This window comes from Palaemon carinicauda, chromosome 5 (genome assembly GCF_036898095.1).
Source record: "Palaemon carinicauda isolate YSFRI2023 chromosome 5, ASM3689809v2, whole genome shotgun sequence".
NCBI classification, from domain to species: domain Eukaryota; kingdom Metazoa; phylum Arthropoda; class Malacostraca; order Decapoda; family Palaemonidae; genus Palaemon; species Palaemon carinicauda.
The window spans coordinates 123,432,602-123,456,219 of NC_090729.1; the positions used below are offsets into that span (position 1 = coordinate 123,432,602).

Below are 23,618 nucleotides of genomic sequence, written 5' to 3' on the forward strand. Positions count from 1 at the left end.
TATGTAAATTACATTTATATCAGGGGCCATATCTAAAGGTAATTTTTTGAGTACTTGGAAATTTCGTAAAAAAATACATATATTTAATATATAATATGATATTTATGCAGGTAAAAATATACCAAAATATCACAAATTCTATAGGGAACAAGAATATATATAGACAGGGCAGCTTACGCTTCGGATATGTCCACAAAATGGCCGCCAACCACACTGACTCAGACTCCCTAATCTGCCACTTGAAATGTAGGAAGGGTATGTCAATTTCAAGGTGTTATTTACTAATGTAATTATTATTGGATATGCATAAAAATTGTATGGTGGGTTGCTGGATAATTGTCGATTATTTTACGGCTATAAAATTAAAATTCTGACCCGAAAAATTTTTTTTGAAGGGAAATAAAATCGAAAAAAAAAAAATGTAAAACAATATTTTAGCTAAAAAAATTTGATGATATTCAATCAAAAAAAAAGTAAACAAAATTTTCCGACAAATAAACATCTAGAGGAATCATTACTCTGTGATAGTTCCTTAGTACGTAGTAATTTTGAAAGAATTGGGAAAAAACGAAAAAATGGCAATCACCGGAAAATCGAACACATACCTATATATACGCCATATCTGGCTAAAAAAAAGATAGGCATGGGTAGCCAGATCATCTAGAAACACTTTCCAACACTATAAAAATATAAGTTTTGCGACACTACTTGCCAATTCCTTACGGTAACATGACTAAGCAAAAAAATGCAAAACAAATAAAAAGAGGCACTCGTGGAAAAATGGCCATTCTAATATACGGCATTTCAGAAAAAAAAAATTTCAGCCACGTGCTAGGCAAACCATCAAGGCATATTTTCCGACAAATAAACATATAAATGAAATATTACTCTGTGATAGTTCCTTAGTACGTAGTAATTTTGAAAGAAATGGGAAAAAACGAAAAAATGGCAATCACAGGAAAATCGAACACATACTTATATATACGCCATATCTGGCTAAAAAAAAAAATAGGCATGGGTAGCCAGATCATCTAGAAACACTTTCCAACACTATAAAAATATAAGTTTTGTGACACTACTTGCCAATTCCTTACGGTAACATGACTAAGCAAAAAAATGCAAAACAAATAAAAAGGGGCACTCGCGGAAAAATGCCCAACATTCTAATATACGGCATCTCAGATAAAAAAAAAAGACATGCACGTGTTAGCCCAACCATCAAGGCACACTTTCTAACACATAAACATGAAAAAAAAATCAATAATATACGGCAATTCCTTACTACGTAGTAAATTTTTACAAATATTGAAAAAAAACAGAAATTGGCAACCGCAGTTAAATACCCAATATACCAATAACTACGTCGTATCTGACAAAAACAAAATCACGCATGGGTAGCTAGATCATCTAGACACACTTTCCAACATTAAAAAAGCAAAAGTTTTACGACACTATTTCGCAATATCTTACGGAAAAATGACTTGGCAAAAAAATTAAAAAAAATTAAAAAGGGACACTCGCGGTAAAATGCCCGACATTCTAATATACGACATCTCAGATAAAAAAAAAGACATGCACGTGTTAGCCCAACCATCAAGGCACACTTTCTAACTCATAAACATTAAAAAAAAATGAATAATATACGGCAATTCCTTACTACGTAGTAATTTTTACAAATATTGAAAAAAAAACAGAAATTGGTAACCGCAGTTAAATACCCAATATACCAATAACTACGTCGTATCTGACAAAAACAAAGTCATGCATGGGTAGCCAGATCATCTAGACACACTTTCCAACACTAAACAAGCAAAAGTTTTACGACACTATTTGGCAATATCTTACGGAAAAATGACTTGGCAAAAAAATTAAAAAAAATGAAAAAGGGGCACTCGCGGTAAAATGGTCCTCGTGGTGATGAACGACATTTTAACTAAAAAAAAAAACATGCACATGGTAGCCAAACAATCCACCAAGACTTTCCACAACTGATAACCTATACAAGTTGCACCATTCTACGACAATTTCATAATACGTAATAACTTTGATAATTATGCAAACTACCTCAGAAGGGTAAACTCGGACGCGAACGACCCCGACGCGTCTCAGAAATTGGGGAAGGAGTACAGCTACAGCAATGCACATCTGGACACTACTAGAGCGTGTAGGGGAGACACCTCCTGCAGGTCGATCACCCACAAATTCAGTCACAGGGGTGAGTCACGTGAGAAAAACCTGTTTTTTTTTGACGCTCGGGGTCGCAAACGACCCACCGTACCTATCCAGGGTTAAGTAAGGAGGCATTTGTATTAACATTTCGATAAAGAATCATAATGAAAGATTTAACTCCACAGAAAATGGGATGGAAATTCAGTTTTCTATAGGTTCAGAAATTTGTCAAACAAAACCTTGAGTGTTTTGTCTATCATTATTATTCGATTTTGATTGTAGTAACTTTTTTTAATTAGAATAATTGATGTATTTAGGTTAGACATCTCTTAATTAACCAGTTTTCTGTATCCTTGCACCAAAAAGTCCCAAATTTTCCCGTTGTAGTTATTAAGGGGTTATCCTGCACCTGTAAATCAGATTATTTACGGTAGAAATAAATATAAAATTCATTAAAAACCATACTAATTAAGGTATAAACTTGATATTCTCATATCAGATATACAAGATAGACCAGAGATAACCTTGGGTGTTCTACGCTTTGTTTTTCCCCCATCTACATTACAGTATATATTTCATTGCATGACTAACCTTCACCGACGAAAAATAGTGCAAACTAGAAAAGACGATTGTGGTCAACTAATCATGGGGCCGAGGGACATAATGAGATGGAAGATGCAACTTAATATACTAACTGGGTCAGGGTGAACGAATGCATCGAAGCATGTTTGCCTGTCGAAAGCATAACAAAGCCGAAGGTTTACTTTCTCAGACTTAAAACTATTAGTAGTAGTAGTATTGGGAGTCGCCTCTGAAACAGCTCTCTCTCTCTCTCTCTCTCTCTCTCTCTCTCTCTCTCTCTCTCTCTCTCTCTCTCTCTCTCTCTCTCTCTCTCTCTTTCGAGCGCGTTCTAATTTACTTACTTTTACTTTTAGAGGTTTATTTCTCGCCCTCCATCAAACCCTAAAGGTCTGTTCAGGCAGGCCTTGGTGTATGGAAAAATAATTCCTTTCCAGTTAATATTTTGCTCTGTATTGTTATCAGTTATTTCGCTAGCATTTGTATTCAGGCTTAATAGTTTTCAGGTCACTATTATAACACTTTCTAAAAAGATAAGTCTTCAGGTTTTTCTTGAAGGCAGCCACATTTGTGCTATTCTTGACATCGAGTGGAAGGTCGTTAAAGAGTCTCGGTGCAGCATAACTGAACGTTCTTCCTCCTATTGCATGATTCACACTAATTTCGAATAGTCTATGTGGGTCATCTGCATGTCTAACTCTTACAGTGGCGCTGGTAGCTTCAGGGTAGGGGACCAAGCAATCACGAAGATATTTAGGCTTATCACCTGTAAGTGCTTTGTGAGTCAACAAGCAAATTTTAAATTCAATCCTAGCCTTAACAGGTAACCAATGTAGATCGATCAGTGCAGGAGTTATTCTCTCCCGAAATTTAATGCCTTTTATCAGTCTAGCCGCCAGGTTTTGCACATTTTGAAGCTTCCTTAGTAGTGTATTTGGCAATTTGTAGTACAGAGAATTGCAATAATCAAGCCTTGATATTACATGACTCACCACTAAAATTTTTGTACTGCCCTCTGTTAAATATTTTCTAATAAATGCTATGTTTCTCAGGTGATAGTTACACACTTTCACTGTGTTCACAATTTGGTCCTTCATTGACAAATTACAGTCTATCAGTACACCCAAATTTTTCACAACAGGCACAATCCCAACATCAGCATCACCAATTTTTATACTTTGAATTAACTGGTAATTCTTCAAAGCCACCCTTGTGCCAAAAAACATACATAATGTTTTATCATCATTTAATTTGAGCTTTTTCCTCTGCATCCATGTTTTTATTTCAGTCATTATCTCATCAATTTTCTTCCCTGTATCTTGTGTTGTTGAAATTGAGAGGTAAAACTGAGTATCATCTGCATATAGTTTAAAACCCACTTTTTGTTTTTTCAAGATGTGTGATAGCTCGATAGTATATATGTTAAACAAGATAGGGCCCAGGACACTACCCTGTGGTACACCCTTCATAAGTATTCTCTCATTGGATCGGTTTCCAGAAACTTCTACAATAGTCTTCCTGTTCACTAAGTAACTTCGCAAAAATTTCAGTGCTTCCTGAGTCACTCCAATAGACTTCAAGTCGTCAAGTAAGTATTCGTGCACAACAGTGTCAAAAGCAGCACTAAGATCTAACATAATTAAAATTCCACACTTTCCCCCATCAAGAAGACCTATCATATCATTCATTATTGAGCACAAAGTAGTTTCTGTAGAATGATTAGCTCTGTAGGCCGATTGATTTTCCGGGAATACCTCTAACTCGTCAATATGCGCCCACAATTGCTCACTTATGACTTTTTCAATAAGCTTTGACATGTAGGATAAATTTGAAATGGGCCTATATGAATTTAGCTCGTTTACATCACCTTTCCCTTTGTAAATTGGTTTGATCAACGCAGTTTTTTCACAGCTAGGAAAACAGGATTGCGATATACTTAGGTTAATTATGTTCAGGTAAATATTATATACGACTTGTTTGTTTGGAGCTTCACTTATTGAACTGTTTGGGAAAGGGTCGTTTCCACAATATGTATTCTTCATCTCTCTCATAACCTTTAACAAGTCGCACATATTTATCTCCCTAAATTTTATTAACTTCTTTCCCTCCTTCACTGGCATAGCTGACTGTCCTTCCAAGTGATTTTGGGGGAAGCCTCTATAGATTTTATCGATTTTTTCACTAAAGAATATAGCAAAACTCTCTGCACAAACATTGTCAGGCAAGACATATTTTTTCTTTAATCCCATCAAATCATCAAGGTTTTTATGAAAGTCCTTCATGTTATTAGTTTTTTTACATTCGCCGTTGTAGAATTTTCTTTTTGTTTTTTCTAACAGGATGTTATAGTCATTTCTGGCCTTATTATATAGATTTCTGGCTTGTAAGGATTTGGCTCTTTTCCATCTACCTTCCATCTTACGTCTGTGTCTTTTTGCCTTTAATAGCTCACTATTATACCATCTAACATTTTCGCGTACCACTATTTGTTTGTTCTTTATGGGACACATGGTATCGTACATTTTTCCAAAATTGTCGTTGTATTTCTTGGTATAGCACCCAACACATTCTATGTCTACCATATGTTCACATTGTGTGTTCACACAAGACATTTGCGCTACACTAGCTTCAATAAAATTCTCAGCATCAAAATTTTCCCGTTCCCTATATGTGATCCATTTTTTCAATACTCTGGTGCAATTTATATTAACATTAAAGGTGATGAGTTTATGTGTTTTTGAGATCTCAAAGTCTGGTTCCACTTCAAGGTTTTTTATTAGGTCTGAGTCTTTTCCACATATGACCAAGTCGAGTGTATGACCACCTACTGACGTTGATACCAAAACACTGTTTATTAAATTAAACATCTCAAATACTTCCTTGAGTTCTTTAGCCTTATTATCATTTTCATCATCTACCCAACAGTTGAAGTCTCCACCAATTAATGTATTTTTAATATCGTCCACCACACCCACAAGAATACTAAATTCTTCAATGAATTTAGTCATATTACTCGCTGGTGGTCTATATAATGATATTATATTCAATACCTTATTGTTTCTTGTCAGTTTCAAACAGATATATTCAAACGTTTCAAATACCATTTCATTCATGATAGAAACCCTAGAGAAAGTTTTCGACACAAAGACACCCACTCCTCCTCCAGTTTTGTCCTTTCTTGGTACGTGATAGAAATCATGAGTACACGGCGTCATCTCCTGAATCTTTGAGTTATCACTAATATTTCCCTGCAACCAAGTTTCCGTTAATGAGCATAAATCTAATTCCATTTCGTTAATAAGACTTCTAATCTCTAAGGTTTTATTCCCCACCGATTGAATATTTATCAGACCACACTTAACCAATGGGCTAGACTCCATGATCGGTTCTATTTTTTATCCTGGTAAGCTCCTCCTTATATACTTTACAGTTATCATCATATGTCTTATGATTCGTATAATTGTAATTCCTCATTGTGCAGTTATGACACTTTAACGTATTTGCAGTACAATCCGTGGTTCGATGATCCTGGCTACACTTGGCACATACCTGAGTCTTGCTACAATTTTCAGCAGTATGACCAAATTCTTGGCATTTATAACACTGAAATACATTGTAGGAATCGTAGATTTTACAGCATCCTCCAAGCGTGGTATATACTCTATCATCTCTTTTACGGAAGACTTTCCTGATAGTTGGACTACACTTTATAATGACGTGTAATTTACCGTTTTGTCTTGATTTAAACTTCCTGATCAATTTAAAGTCTTCTTCATTTTCATATATATCATTCAACCATTCATTCTTCTCCATTATACTGGCAATTATATCATCTTCATTTTCATCAATATTGCAGACCTTGATCTTCGGTTTAAGTAGATCCTTTTTATCTACTTCTACCTTAATGTCATTCTTGACCTCTTCTAAGTCATTTCTAGCCTTTTCTAACCCAGTTTTATCCGCAAAATTAACCACCAAGTGGCCTTGTTTAGAGGTTTTGACCTGTTCGACATTCGTGGTTATCTTCTTCATGATAGTTTTCTTGATATCCGAAGCCTTCTTATTTTCCTCCGTAGATTTTATAACCAAAGTGTTTCTTGATTTCAACTTACTTGCATATGTAGTCTTGGTCACATTCTCTTTTTCGTATTCCATAAGTTTCTCTTTCAGCTCGACAATTTCTTGACGCATATCCATGTATTGAGCAGTTATCATATCCATAAAACCAGACATCTGTAGTTGTACATTTACCTTCATCTCTTCTATGATAATGCTTAGTCTCGTTATGTCATCAACACATGCAGACTCAACACATTTTGGACATTTATAAATGATGTTCCTGCTTTTTAAAAGAGTACTTGAACCATCCCTTAAATTAGAGCAAGCTACTTCATCATGGTACCATCTTCGGCATTGATCGCATTGCATCCCATCATCGACATAGGACTCACAGTGCCCACACATGCCACGATTGCCTCCGTCATCACATTCTTCATAAGCTGCTGCCATTATACTTTCCTCCCTTCCTGTGAGTACCGCGTCAATTTCAGTCATAAATAGACCGAGATCATTCACGGGAATATGTCTTCCTTTTCGTTTTCTAAAGACGGGCATATTGAATAATTTTTCAATGAACTTTTCAAGTAGCCCCACCCCAACGCAAAAATGCTGGGTCAGGCCTTTCACTACAGACCTCACATACAAGGAAACCACTGATTTTTAGCACTATATTTCACTAATATCAACACTAGCAAACACCCACAAAGAGATTTTTCATAGTATAAACAACGAGATACACAATGATTCCGTTTAGAGCCAGATTCGATACAGAGCACTGAAACACACGTCCACACCCGCGGACTACTACACTTTACTCCAATTAGCACTAATTAATCTTGAGTTTGACTGTGAAGTGAAATAATTAGACTTTTAGGTCTGGCTGTTTGTATATATTATTCGTTTCATGAACTAGAAGTACACTGCAGGGGAACCAGGGGAACCCTACTCTCTCCAGGAACTTACGTAAATAATTTAATTTCAATTGATCATTATTTCTCAGATCGTTTATTTAGTTCCTTACTTCCTTTCCTCACAGGGCTATTTTTCCCATTTGGAGACCTTAGGCTTATAGCATCTTGCTTTCCCACCTAGGGTTGTAGCTTAGCCTGTAGTAATAATAATAATAATAATAATAATAATAATAATAATAATAATAATAATAATAATAATAATATGCATTCAACATTAAAAGAAAATTTACCGTAATTAATAAAAGGAACCTATTTAAGAACCAACCTTCAAAAAAAAAAACCAACCTGTTTGAGCTAAGGTTTCAAAGACGCACAGTTTCTATTCACTATTACATGTTAACAAAAATAGAAAATATACTTAGCGACTTTGAACTTTCCAAATTGGTGGCTCCTTGGATTTGTAGAAGTTGGTTCCTTCTTATTCTTTAAATCACTTATTTTTTTTCTAGAGAAAGCACTGTTTATCTGGCGGAGGTTTTAGTAAATTAGTACTACTACTCTGAAGGAAAAATACTCTCCCCATTTTAACTTTTCCGCCCTACCGCACACTATTGAACTAGTTTTTCGGAAGAGCTAAACGGTAACAATGGGTTATTTACGACCGTACAACTCTACTATCGTGGCATCTCTCAAATAATTATACTAATTATTTATACTTTTATTTATAATATTCGATCTATTTATTTATTAATTATTTATTTAATTTAAAAAGAACGAAATATACTTCACAATACTTAATTAATTTGATTAGTATTTCGCCTCTTATTATTTACTAAAGTTAGACACATTTCCATGCCAACCCTGAAATTTCTTTTATTTCACAACAAGAAATAAAGAATATAAGGTAAAATAAAAATAAATTTAGTTATTATATCATATAAGAAATGTGATGATAATTAAAGCTAATAATGAAAAACCGGAGAGCATGTCCATCTGCCAACAAAAATAATAGAATTACCATTGTAAGAGATAACTCCATGGATTTGAGCTCATTATCATTATTATTATTATTATTATTATTATTATTATTATTATTATTATTATTGTTGTTGTTGTTGTTGTTGTTGTTGTTGTTGTTGTTGTTGTTGTTGTTGTTGTTGTTGTTGTTGTTGTTGTTGTTGTTGTTGTTGGGAATGAAAGTGACGGAGAGACAGAAAATGAATGTGTTTGAGATGAAGTGTCTAAGGAGTATGGCTGGTGTATCTCGAGTAGATAGGGTTAGGAATGAAGTAGTAAGGGTGAGAACGGGTGTAAGAAATGAGTTAAATGGTTTGGCCATGTTGAGAGAATGGAAAAATGGTTATTTGCTAAGGAGGGTGATGAAGGCAAGAGTTGATGGGAGAAGTACAAGACGAAGGCCAAGGTTTGGGTACTGCTGTGGCACCCTAGCAATACCAGCCGAACTCTGTTGAGTTCTTTGTCAGGCTGGGAGGAATGTAGAGAGGAGAGTTCCCCTTTTTTGTTTCATTTGTTTGATGTCGGCTACCCCGCAAAATTGGGGGAAATGCCTTGGTATTTGTGTATATGTACTGTATGTATCATTATTATTATTACTATAATTATTATTATTATTATTAATATTATTATTATTATTATTATTCAATCTACCATTGAACCATTATGTTTGTGGCTTTCAGAGAAGATAATCTTTTAATAGGTCGTCGATTCCCAAAGGAGATTACAAGAAGATAATGAGGTGACATGGTATGAAGAACTACGATGTCGGAAATTTCAATGACTATAAAATATTTAGAAATGCTAGTCATTTTTTATCAACATAAATGTATGATTTTCAACTATGATTAATTCGAGTTGAGTAAACTCTGAAATATCAAAAATTAGTTTCTAATTTTTACCAAAAATCAGAAAAAATATATTTTCCGCGCATTATTATTATTATTATTATTATTATTATTATTATCATTATCACTTGCTAAGCTACAACCCTAGTTGGAAAAGCAGGATGCTATAAGCCCAGGGGCTCCAACGGGGAAAATAGCTCAGTGAGGAAAGGGAACAAGGAAAAATAATATATTTTAAGAAGAGCAACAATATTGAAATAAATATCACTTTATAAACTATAAATACTTGAACAAAACAAGAGGAAGAGAAATAGGATATATGATAGAACAGTGTGCCCAAGTGTACCCTCAAACAAGAGAACTCTAACCCAAGACAGTGGAAGACCATAGTACAAAATCATTGATAGAGAAGAGAGCAATTGATTAAATTGAATTAAATGAATAACAAACTGATGGACATATTGTTAGATGCACACAAGCAGATATCTATAATTCTTTGGATATTTGAAGATCACATTCTACGAAACAAATAAAATTCGCATCTTGTGAGATAGAATACGTTAATCCCACACCGAAGTATATAATCCCTTGTCTTTCTCCTCCTACCAAGTTAATCCGACTCTCTTGGCCGAAGTTAAGCTCTGGACTTAGTCCTACTATCTCCTCCCACCGGCATCTGTGTAAGATTAGTGCCCTCATTAACAGAACCAATCTCTTTACTTTACTGTATGGGTCTACAACATAGTTTGGGAAAAGAGAGAAAGAACTGTGTCCTATAATATAGCGACGATAAAGCGGAAATTGATTGAATACAGTATGCCAAAAGATAGAGAAATACAATCAGTTTATCATATATTTTATCAGATGGAATAGCACTATGTTTCGAACTAATAATAAGGATAAGAATGGGGAAGTGGGGAATATGGGGAAAGGAAGAGTACCCCTGGATACAATCCCGTTTATAGCTCGAAGGCAGGTACTCGGGATGGGAAAGATTAAGGAAAAAGGGAGAAGATAAGTACAGTAGACGAATTAAAGAGAGAGGCAGACCCTGTTTCGCACTTGCTTTGTCTAAAAATCGTCAAATAGCGTGGCTGCGCTAAATAGGGGAAAAAACGCGCTAGACTTACGAGAAACGCGCCAGATCTAACGCGAAAAGCACTGAAATGGCAAATATGGAAGTGTCCCGTGCCAATCAAGACCCGGGTGGCAGCACTGTCCAGCACGGTATGATGAGGAAAAAATATCTTAATTCCGATAGTTTAAAATTTCGTACCGTAATTTCGTACCACAACTAAAAAACAGTATCCTACTGTTACGATAAAAAAAAATCATACCGCAATTTCGTACCAGATTTCATACTTCTGCCATTGTATTTCTGTTTAAATGAATCAATAATATCTTGGAAAACAATTCCTCTTACAATTTCAATTCTTACTTAAGACTACTATTTTTTTCATTTTTTGTTGTTGTTACTGGAGATTACTTTAAATAAGTTACTTGTTTACTTGTTTTGGGTTTAAATCCAACCCTCCACCGAAGTCGAGTGAACTACTCGGGCGGGTCCATATTAATCATCTAACGAAACATTTTCATTTTAACTTATACAATTCTTTGATTGTAGCATATTCCAAATCATATAATCTTGTGAAAAATAATGTCTTTAGTTTCTTCTTAAATTCAATTGCTCCCTTTATGTCCTTCATTTCAGTTGGCAGTTTATTATAATGTCTAGGCGCACAGTAGCTAAAAGCCCTTTCACCAAATTTACTATTTGTTCTTGGTTCAGATAGCCTATGTTTGTCACTCATGTGTCTTGTGTTAACATTTGTTTCTAGTTCTAGTTTATTCAGGCATTCTTTTAGATATTTTGGTTCAGTATCTTAAACGTTAGTAAGAGTAGCTTGTATTCAATTCTCGCTTTTACCGGTAGCCAGTGTAATTTAATTATTGCAGGGGTAACTCTTTCCATATTGTGTAGTCCTTTTATTAATCTAGCGGCTCTGTTTTGTACTCTGAATTTTCTTCAGATGATAATTTGGTAAGCCATAGAACAGTGAGTTGCAGTAATCTATTCTTGAAAATATGTGGTGATTAATGAGTATGGCCATAGATTTTTCATCTAAGTATTTACTAATAAATGCTATGTTTCTAATATGACAGTTACAATTTCTTACCATATTATTTATATGTTCGTTCATTGTCAGTCTATCATCCATGATTACTCCAGGATTCCTGACAGATTTCTTTAGGTCAATGATCGATTGACCTATTTCAATTCTTTGGAAGCATTCGATTCTTTTTATATTTTTTTCATTTCCAAAAATAATACATTCACTTTTGTCTTCATTGAGCTTGAGCTTTTTTGTTAACATCCAAGCCTTAATGTCATTCATTATTTCGTGTATCTTTCTTTTAGCTTCATCGACTGATTCTATTGGGAAATAGAATTGTGTATCATCAGCGTATATTTTAAACTTAACTCTGTGAGTTTCAAGTATATTTGCCAGTTCAATCGTGTAAATTTCAAACAGGAGAGGACCTAGTACACTGCCTTGGTTAGTTTTCTTGTCTCAGATTCAACATTTGATATTACTACTTTAACTTTGCGGTTTTCAAGATAACTCACAAACCAGTCGTATGCTCGTTCTACGATGCCCACAAATATGTATGTTCTACAGTATCAAATGCTGCACTTAGATCAAGCATCACAAGAATGCAACATTTGCCATTTGTTATAATTTCTGTTATGTCATTTTTTATCGCTAACACTGTTGTTTCTGTGGAGTAATTTTCTCTGTATGCAGATTGATCATCAGGTATGACATTAGATTTTTTCAGATATTTCCAGGTTTGTTCGTGTACAGCAGTTTCAATAATTATCGAAAAATATGACAGATTTGATATTGGCCTATATGAACTTAAATTGTCTGCATCACCTTTTCCTTTATACACAGGCTTGATACATGCAATTTTTTTCACAATCAGGGAAAACTGCCTGTGTTAGACTCATATTTACCATGTTTCGGTAGGTCTCTTGTAGTCTGGTGAAATTTTCTGCATCTTTTACATCATTAATTGGAAATGGATCATTTCCGCAGTAGGTTTTTTTTTTTTACTTTCTTTATTATTCTCATATAATCACTCTGACTTAACTCTTTGAATACCCTTAGCTTATTTACACCTGTTGCTGATGTATTCCTTCGCTCTGTTGTGCCGATATTGTGAAAACTGGAGCAGATTTTATTTATTTTTTCCTCAAAATAATCAATAAAATTATTTACTAGGCATTTAGGATCATTAGTTATGTCAGGCAACACTATTTCTGTCTTTAGACCTAATAGTTTCTTTAGGTTCTTATGTATTTTCCGAGGGCCATTTTCATTGCACACTTTTTTATAATAGGCCTTTTTTTTTAACTAAGATAAGGTAATTGTAGCGATTTCTAGCTGCTTTGTAATGTTGCCAGTTTTCATTATTTTTATTTCTTTTCCATTTATCCTCCATTTTTCTTTTTCTTTTTTTCTCTTCGTGTAATTCATTATCAAACCAGTTCGATTTTTCTTTAATTGTGATTATTTTTGTTATTTCCGGGCACCTATTATTATAATTAGTTGCAAGTATAGTTTTACTTCTATCAGTAATGCAGTTTATACAGGATTGTCTCTCTACGAGGGTGTGATTCTCTTCACAGTTACAGACTGGTGTTATCCCTTTTATATCCTCTAGGCTTTGTTCAATGAACTCTTTTGGATCAAAGTTAGTCTTAATTCTGTATGTGATTTCCTTCTGTATTGCATTATTTTTTCTAACGTCTATTTCAAAAGACATTAACTTATGCATTGGGGATACAGAGCAGTCAGGTTCAATCTCCATATTTAGTATGATGTTGTTGATTTTGTTTACTATAACTAGATCTAGTATATGATTAGACTGAGCTGTTGGTTCAGACACTATGTTTTCAAGGTCGTGGTTGTCAATCAATTCTCTAAATTCATTGACATATGGGTCTACTCTGTTATCGAGATGTAGGTTGAAATCCCCACATATAACTATATTTCGATTATCGTTCAATGTATCTAGTAAGTTATTAAATTCATCTAGAAACATTCTTTTGCTTTTGCTCGGTGGTCTATAGACTATAACTATTTGTAGATTTACATTTCGAGATAAAATTTTAATATTCATATATTCAAATGAATTAACTATGAGATGATTTCTTGCTGTAACTTTATATGATTTCTTAATTAAGATTCCAATGCGATCACCTCTTTTGTTTTCTCTTGGTTCATGATAATAGTTATAAGATTTAGGTGTCATTTCATTTATTTTCGATCTGTCACTCACATTACCACTCAACCAAGTTTCAGTTAATAAGCAAATATCCACATCTTGATCACTTACGACTTCCTTAATGATATGAGTTTTATTGCCAATGGATTGTATATTTATTAGATTACATATTTTCTTAATCGAAGCCATGGTCAGTATTGTTTCTGGCTCTTGTTATTTCTTGTTTATAAACTTCACAGTTTACTCTATCATAGGATTTATGTTCTGTGTCATCATAGTTCTTTCTCACACAATTTATGCATTTAATTTCAACAACATTGCAATGACCCGCTTTATGTTCTCTCGCGCACTTGGGGCACGACTGTTTATTCTTGCAATTTGCTGCATTATGCCCAAATTCCTGGCATTTGTAACACTGGTAGGGCATGTAATGATCATAAACATTACATATTCTATATGTGGTACTAAGTTTATCTCCATTTTCATAGATTGCTTTACGTATCTTAGGTGTACATTTTATAATATAGTGTTTGTTTATCCATTCTTGAATTTTCTTGCATTATGATAGTCAGATCATCATTTTCTACAATGTGTCTGTTTAGCCACTGGTTCTTGAGTTTCAGACTTTGAATAATATCATCATCTTCTGGTACATTTGTAAGTTTTATCTTCGGTTTAAGTTTTCCTTTTTCGGTAACTGTGATCTTGTTTACATTACCTTGTTCCAATTCTGATTTTGCCTGCTCCAGGTTCTGTTTATCTGCAAATTTTATGATCAGGTGGCCATCTTTTGTTTCACCAGTGCTTTCAACTTGGGCTTTTAATTTGGTCATAATTGTTTTCTTATTATTAACTGCTGAAACCTCGTCAGTTGATTTTACAATCAATGTTTTCTTTGATTTCAGCTTTTCAGCATATGTGCCAGTTAGATGCTTCCTATCTATGTCATCTTCATTCCTTTTCTTTTCATTTTTTAATTCTTTCATTTCATTTCTTAATTCTTGCATCTCATCTCTTGTTTCTTGCACCCTATTTCTCATTTCTGTCATGCTATCCTTCATTTCTTCTATTTTATTCATCAAGACCTGAACCAAATGATGGGACATTACGATTTCTTCATCTAATACTTTTCTTTCTATGTTTGCTGCATCCTCATTGAACTTATCAGTGCAATTCCTACATATGATCGTTACACAATAGCCTTCTGTCGGCTTGTGATGAATTTTCTATTAATCCAGAACATGCGTTTTCAAAATGATACCATTTTTGACATCTATCACAACAAATTCCCTCATTGGCAACTACAGTCTTGCAGTGCTCACATAGTTCAGTGTCATCAAATTCCACGGTGACCAACGATCCATTCGCTGATTCATCATTTCTTCCACAGGCACCTTCCTCCACGTTGTCACTATCATATACTGATGTATTCTTCATTATCTGTAGAAATTAATTTGTTTCATCTTCAACTGATTTTCCTGTTTCAGTCTTTTCATGAGGTTTCCTTCTAATTTTCTTAATGGCTCCTAACATTTTTGTAGTTTACACTATATTAAAGTCCAAATGGGTCGGGAAAACCATAATTGGCAACTCTTACCTGTGTCCCAGTTGTAATCAACTATTAATTTGTAATTTTGCACTATTTAGTATTCCAATGACGTTGATTCCAATTTACTTAACTTAATGATGTTGGAAATTATTAATTTAACGATTTTCACTTTTAACTTGCCACTATTGTAGTTAAATTTCAACAGAGCAATTCTTCAGCACGTCCTCACTCCACTCGGCAACACCAGTTACGTGTGTGTGTATCAGAATGCTAAACTGTAAAAGGCAAATAAAATGAGAACGGAAGGCGGGTTGACTAAATTGTAATTCTTTTTGTTCCAGTTAGCAAGTGTAGCCGTTTAGAACCTACATAATGTAAAAATTTGCATTATTCTCTTTTTTTTCTTTTTTTTTTGGTCAATTGCAATCAAAAGATGATCAATCATATCTGCAGTATGTCGACACCTGTCCTACCCTCGACATGTATACAGTGCGTTTGTTGTCAGAAGGTACTGCATCGTGCATTATTGCCTTTTAATTATAGCGAGATCGGTGTTATTGTATGGGCATGAGTCGTGGTATGACAATGAAATAAAATCCAACAAATTTTGTAGACTTGAGAACAAAGCTCTCAGAAGTATATTGGGAGTTAAATGGACAAAAAAAAAAAGGATAACAAATGAAACTGTAAGAGAGATTTCTCGAGTGCCTTATGTGGATGAGTCATGGTGAGGGGTAGATGGAAATGGTTTGGGCATGCTCTTCGCCTTTCCCAAGAGAGATTAGTTCACCAAACCTTTAACTGGGCTCCACAATGCACTAGAAGAGTTGGAAGACCAAGGCCTACATGGCTAAGGACTATGAAACGTGAAGTGGGAGATGATGAATGGAGAAGAAGTAAATTAAAAGCTCAAGATCGAGACGACTGGCGAGATCTAATCGAGGTCCTATGCGTCAACAGCCATAGTAAGTGACGAGTGCCTTGTTTAACTGTTTTCTATTTCCCGTTGTGACATCCTTCGCCCCAATTTGAATAGATGGTTTTTGAGCTAATATCTTCCATGACTGCTAAAGAAGACAGTGAAAAGAAATGCCACAATATTAAGTCCCGTCTCCTCTCTTTTCTCCAGAATGTGAAGTACAGGAAGTGAAGCGACTCTAGATTCTTCGGAGAGCAGTACTTTGCACATCATCCATTCTTCTTAGAATAGCCCAGATACAAAATTTATAAAATGCGTCTTTGTTACTTCATATAACAGTTGAAGAATGTGTAACAAATCATTAACTAATTTCCCATTCGTCTTCCACACAAGTCAGATTTTAGAAAAAGAGGATAATGATGGATTTAAAGGAAAATAGAGCAGGGCATTTTCAAAAGGGGTCACATTTAAAAAAAAAAAATAATAATCCAGAAACGGAAAATTCATTGATTCGTTTTCCTTTAAGTGCACACTAAAATGCTTCCTTGCCTTTATTCATAAAAAATACTCGATATAACAGAGCTAAGTAGCAATTCCTTCAGTTTCAATGAATCATCCTCGAGTCTATGTACTCAGGGTTGCATATTCTAAGTGCCCTAAGGTACATGGAAGAAAAACAGAATATATTTCTAGAGTGGCCCGAATAGATATGAAAAGTTATTGGTAGGGTTTCTATATATGGAAAACTTAAATTTATATGCTTGCCTAACTATCAAAACGTCTAAAAACTGGATACATTTATTTCCATAATTTTCTATAATGAATTTTATGGATGCTACCAATGATTTAATGATTGAAACAAAACCCTCAAGATTAAAAGTTTCTTATAAAATACCTAAAACATCGTCACCATAATGATGCCAAACAATTTGGGACGACAAAACTGAAAGTATTAATCTATCTATCTATATATTTACCAAGGAACTTCCCTTGATTTTGGGGGGTGTCACGTACAAATAAATAATTTTAAACAAAGGCCAAAATCATTGAGTAAATGCACAGGAAGTAGGGCGGATGTTGCCGACCTACGACTTCGTCTCCCTGATCCATGGGTAGTGTGGGAAGCAGTTCGAGCCGCTTTCCTCGTGGCTTGGTATGTGATGACCCCAGCACACGTGTACTGAATCTGTTTCCATGTCAACAGGTACACCAGGGAGAGGGGACACAGAGTGAGAACCAGTATGGTGCGGTTACATCACCTGCCACAGCTACCCTTAGGCAAGACAAGCCCTCAGACCCCCCAGCAATGTAGGGGAAATAAGAATACCCAGAGTGAGTCGAAGGCCAGTTACGTTTGAGTCCTACTTGTGAGTGGCCAACTCTCACTAGGCTCACCTGCCATGGTAAGCCTACCTCAACCATGGCGGACGTCGATACGCCATGAGACGTCCAACAATTTCTTTTTGTAATAATCTTAATCATATAACTGTCTCCCCGAGTGTTCGCTCTCCCCGTGTGTAATTATTTTATTAGTTACAAGTTAATTCCATTGTATTTAACTGATGAAATCATTTAAAAGCCAGCGAGAAACTTATAATTCTTCTGTTATGTAATCTCAAGATTTAAAGTTCTATTTCATTCGCTTTGCAGAAGATTTATGCTCATTTTTGTTGTGAAAATTAACTTACACAATAAATTCTATTTCGATGTAAAAATCGTCTAATTCACCGCCTCCTATCATGCTTTATTATTTGATTAACCCAAACCATGCGATATGTGTGTTGGCCTTACGGTGGGATAAAAAGAGTTAAAAACAAGTGTGATAATGAGTAAAAGACAGAGTGCAGCAGCTACCAAAAATTTACTTTAGACGTGAAGAGATATGAAGATGAAACACGAGAATCAAGAAGGAGACATTTCGGGAGAAGTAGAAGGGAAATCCTAGGAAGAAAAAGATGTTAAAAAAGATAACGAAAGAAGATATAGGACGAATGGATGTCCTTAGAAAATTTAAGAAGAAAATCCTGACAATGACGTCGAGAATAGTAGCAGCCAGGTGGGGTTTTGTGAACCAGTCACCCACGGAGGACCTGCAGGGAAAAGACCTCAGCGACCTTCCGCCGAGACGGATGGGCCGAAACAGATGGCGGTCAAGGGAGGAAACAGTATGGAAACACACTCGTCCCTGAGAAGACGACATGACAATGTTCCTAAGGGAAAAGAAGGCGGTATGCCCAAAATTGCCGTTTTGTTCAGTTTCCAGTCGCGGGAGCAACAGCATCGAAATTCGCCATCCGAAATGGCGTCCCAGGACCCTTCTATGGGCCCTATCAATAGAAACAGTTGGGGTTCTTCTAATTGCCTGAACTATGGAGGATTTCGTCGTCGAAGCAACAGCAGCTGGCGCGTTGACAGAAATGGCGTGCCCACAAAGGTCAAGGACAACCCCAAAAATTGGAAGAGGTCCCAGACAGCAACTGTAGGACGAGGGACCCAAGGTAACTCACAACAATCAACCCTTATATAAGCTAAGTAACGTGGTACAAAATCTGTAGTTTATGGTTAACTAATATGTTGTAAGTTTTGTAAAAGTGTGTAGAGTAACGAAGTTGTCATTCCGTTTTCTTTACGCAATGTTAAAGTAAAATAAAAGAACACTACTATGCATTTCTTGGCCGTGTCCAATTGATTTTCGCTGATAAAATCCTACCAAAACATCGGATACGGGTCACATGTTGGAAATAGGTATTTGAAGCCACAGCCTAATTGGCAAAAATATGCAATAATGTCTAATGTGAATAATAAAGGCACTTACCAGAGTAAATCTAAGAAATTGAAAGGGTAACTTTGCTAAATTTAGACGCACCCAGAGAGAGACTATGTAGACGTCATTACTGAAGGCCCTCCTACTCATTGATACTCTACTGTAGTATGACATAGTTACTGGACACTCCAGCCGTATAGCCACTTATAAATGAAGACACACAAATAGCTACCCTATACACTTCTCTCTCTCTCTCTCTCTCTCTCTCTCTCTCTCTCTCTCTCTCTCTCTCTCTCTCTCTCTCTCTCTCTCTCTATATATATATATATATATATATATATATATATATATATATATATATATATATATATATATATATATAAGGAGATCAGTAGAATAGGTAAATTGTTAAATATGGTTGATGAAGCTAGTCAGTGAGATAGTTTGCAGTCAAGAAAAAATCTGTCATCTCTTATTCTTATTGTGAAAATTTAGAAATACATTAATATAAACAAAATATTTTTCTATCATTTTTTTCAAAACTCATCATTCAAGTATGACCCCTATAAAATTTAATTTAGGCTTCCTGTCTGAATCATTTAGTGTTTGTGCATGATCTGTTATCCACTTACCTGTTAATATTAATTACATGATGCATGCAGTTCTTTTCTTTATTGCATACTGCAAAAACACGCAGCACGAAAGCAGTCTTGCAACTGTGAGGACAATTTGCCAGGCCTGCCATAAGAGAAGTACCAGACAGCAGTCACGTAGAACAGATTGGGTTTGACGTATGAATGATCTGCTGTCCTCCTCCTGTTATCGCCGTGTTTACTATTGTGAATGGAAAGTTTACTGGGTATTACGTCTGATGTCATAGTTCACGTCACAACTATAGTAAAACCAATCTGTTGTGGCCGCTGAGACGATATCTGACCCGCTGTATAGCGTACTCGTGTCAAAATAATTCAACCAATTTAAGGAAAAATGAACAAAGTACTCAGACACGATCCTTCCAAAGTGAAACTGATAAAGCGTAGCCCCTTTATGACAGATCCAGGGTCCTGGACAGATCCTTCCTTTTTGACTAATCTCACAGGATTAACCAGAGGTGGCTACGATTAACCAAAAGTTAAATCCAGACTCTCCCCCCCCCCCTCTCTCTCTCTCTCTCTCTCTCTCTCTCTCTCTCTCTCTCTCTCTCTCTCTCTCTCTCTAATGTTAGTCTTGCCGAGTATATATATTTTATAAGGTAAGGTTTCCATTTCTATAATGATAATTGAAACCAACAAAATTTTTTTTCGAAATTATAATCCCAGGTTATTTGCCAGTTTTATCCTATTGTCGAAATAAGACTCTGTCACATGGTGAGTTTGAAATCTGATTGACCAATTTATGTAAGAAATGGGGAAATCTAGTTTAGAGCCTGGTAATCTTGATATTGCAAATCAGTTAAAATCAAGAATAAATGATATTCAATATTAAATATGTGAAGGTATAAAGTTAAGGGCTAAAGTTGAAAACCAATTGAAAGGGGAGCAGGTATCGGCATATCTACTTGGAAGAGAAAGGGGCAAGGAGTTTTTTAAGTATAAAGAGAGATGATAGAAGTGAAATAATAAGCCCAAAAGCCATCATGGATTATGTGAGAGAACATTTTGCAGATTTATTCAGGAAAGAAGAATGTGACATGGATAGGCAAAATGAGTTCTTGAATATTATAGAGAAAGTTATAGGAGATGAACATAATACAATATTAATAAAAACAGTAAGTGAAACAGAAGTGTTAGACGCCATTCGGGGCATGAAAAATGGCAAAAGCCCTGGGACAGATGGATTGCCGGTTGAGTTTTATAAGAAATGTTGGAATATTGTTAAAGGAGATTTTATTGACATGATAAAGTTTGTGTTCCGGAACAAGAATGTTTCAAAGATGAACAATGGGGTTATATCCCTCATACCTAAAGAAGGGGATTTAGATATGATTAATAACTGGAGACCTTTGACAATGTTAAATGTTGATTTTAAGATAATAACAAGAATTATATCAAGACGGATTAAAAAGGTTCTACATTTGATAATATCACAGAAACAATTTTGTTGTGTTGAAAATAGATCAATCAACAATTTGAACGTTTTTATTAGAGATTTAATATTCTATTTAAATGAAAGTAACACTAATGCAGCTTTGATGAACTTGGATTGGTCAAAGGCATTTGATCGTGTCGATCAGAATTTTCTATTTAGAATACTACAAAGCTTTGGGTTTGATAATGATGTTGTTAATTGGATTAAAATTTTATATCCAGGTGCTGAAAGTGTATTATGTATAAATGGTCATATCTCTGACCCTTTTCCTGTCAATAAATCTGTAAGGCAAGGTTGTCCGTTATCTATGATGTTGTTTATCATTTATTCCACAGGGTAGTGTTCTTGGCCCATTACTTTTCATACTATATACACATGACATGTGGTTTGGCCTAGAAAACAAGCTTGTTGCATATGCAGATGATGCTACTCTCTTTGCATCAATTCCATCCCCTGAATGTTGATCTAGGGTTGGTGAATCCCTTAATAGAGATTTAGCTAGAATTAGTGCATGGTGCAAATTATGGGGTATGAAGTTGAATCCTAACAAAACTCAAAGTATGATTGTAAGTAGGTCAAGGACGGTGGCTCCTCAACATCCGGATCTCAGTATTGATAATGTTTCTTTAAATATGTATGACTCTTTCAAAATTTTAGGTGTGATTCTCGACAGTAAATTTACTTTTGAGAAACATATAAGGTCTGTGTCTTCTTCAATTGCACAAAAAATAGGCTTATTGAGAAAGTCTTTCAAGATTTTCGGTGATCAATCTATTCTGAAGAAGTGTTTTAATTCTTTCATTCTACCTTGTTTTGAGTATTGTTCTCCTGTTTGGTCTTCAGCTGCTGATTCTCATCTTAATTTGTTGGACAGAAACTTACGGTCTATTAAATTTCTTATTCCTGATCTAGATATTAATCTCTGGCACCGTCGTTCAATTAGTTCATTATGCATGTTGCATAAGATTTTTCATAACTCTGACCATCCTTTACATTCAGATCTCCCTGGACAATTCTATCCTGTTCGTAATACTAGGCAGGCAGTTAATTCTAATAGCCAGGCCTTCTCCATCACGAGACTCAATACTACGCAGTACTCTAGAAGTTTTATTCCAGCTGTTACCAAGTTGTGGAATGATCTTCCTAATCGGGTGGTTGAATCAGTAGAACTTCAAAAGTTCAAAGTTGGAGCAAATGCTTTTTTGTTGACCAGGCGGACATGAGTCTTTTTATAGTTTATTTATGACATATTTGTTTTTGATGCTGTTAATAGTTTATATATGACATGTCTGTTTTGACGTTGTTACTGTTTTTAGAATGATTTATTGTTAATTTGTTCTCTTCATTTATTTATTTCCTTATTTCCTTTCCTCACTGGGCTATTTTTCCCTGTTGGAGCCCCTGGGCTTATAGCATCTTGCTTTTCCAACTAGGGTTGTAGCTTGGATAGTAATAATAATAATAATAATAATAATAATAAAGAGGTTGCTTAATTATGGTTTACAATTGCCAAATGATTTGCATGTATTATTGCTAGGTTATGCAGACGACTCTGTTATATTTATTACTTGTGATATGGCACTAGAGGAATGTTTCAATGTTATCAGAGAGTATAAGAACGCTTCAGGTGCAGTTCTCAATAGAGGTAAAACTTCCATTTTTGGTCTTTGTAACTGGAAAGAAAGGGTAGCATGGGTAGATTATGGTTTAAAAGTATTGAAAAGTTGTTGTAAAATTTTAGGCATATATCATAGCAACGATTATCAACAGTGTCTAGATTTGAACTGGAATACATTAGAAAGTAACATAAATAAAATCATTGGGATCTATTATAACCGAAAATCAACAATGTTTCAAAGAGCAATAATTATAAATTGTAAAATTCTTGCAAAATTGTGGTATACGGTACATGTATACCCAGCTCCAGTAGATTATGTAAAACGAATTCAGAAAAGTATTTTCAAATATTTGTGGAGCAGCACTTGTGAACCTGTTGCAAGGAAAACTATGTTTTTGTCAAAATTAAGAGGTGGCTGTGGAATTATTGATATCCAGTGTAAAGCAAGGTCAATCATGTTTAGCACATTTCTAAAATGTTTAAAAGATCGTTGTTTTGTTGACGTTGGAGTATAAAAGGCAGTGTTTGAAACTTCATAAGTTATCAAACTTAGACGCTTGGAAACTTCAACAACTCATGAAAACAGTGCACAGTGTGTACAAATATTTCACAATGGAGATCAACATCGCCCATTTTACTAATGTAACCAAAGCATATAACTGAATAACAGTTCGTCGAATAATCATGCGAGAAGAATGTGGAAAACCTAAATCTCAACAAATATGTTTTAAAAACATTGTGAAACTTTTATGCAGGAAAGGAAATCGCCGCCTTTGAAAAAAATATTAGGGGAAGGTGAAGAAAACA

General features: G+C 35.0%; 1 protein-coding gene across 5 annotated transcripts in view; it reads right to left on the reverse strand.

Annotated features, from left to right (window-relative positions):
• The window catches only part of LOC137641459 (uncharacterized), a 256,984-nt gene that overhangs the window by 69,472 nt on the left and 163,894 nt on the right, over positions 1-23,618 (reverse strand). The window contains exon 1 of one of the 5 annotated variants that reach the window (XM_068374032.1): positions 2,761-3,004. The exons of 3 other annotated variants lie outside the window; for them this stretch is intronic. The gene's annotated coding sequence lies outside the window, so the exon portion shown is untranslated. Of the gene's footprint in view, positions 1-2,760; positions 3,005-23,618 lie in introns of those variants that run through there. One more of the 5 variants, XM_068374037.1, reaches the window with a different exon arrangement.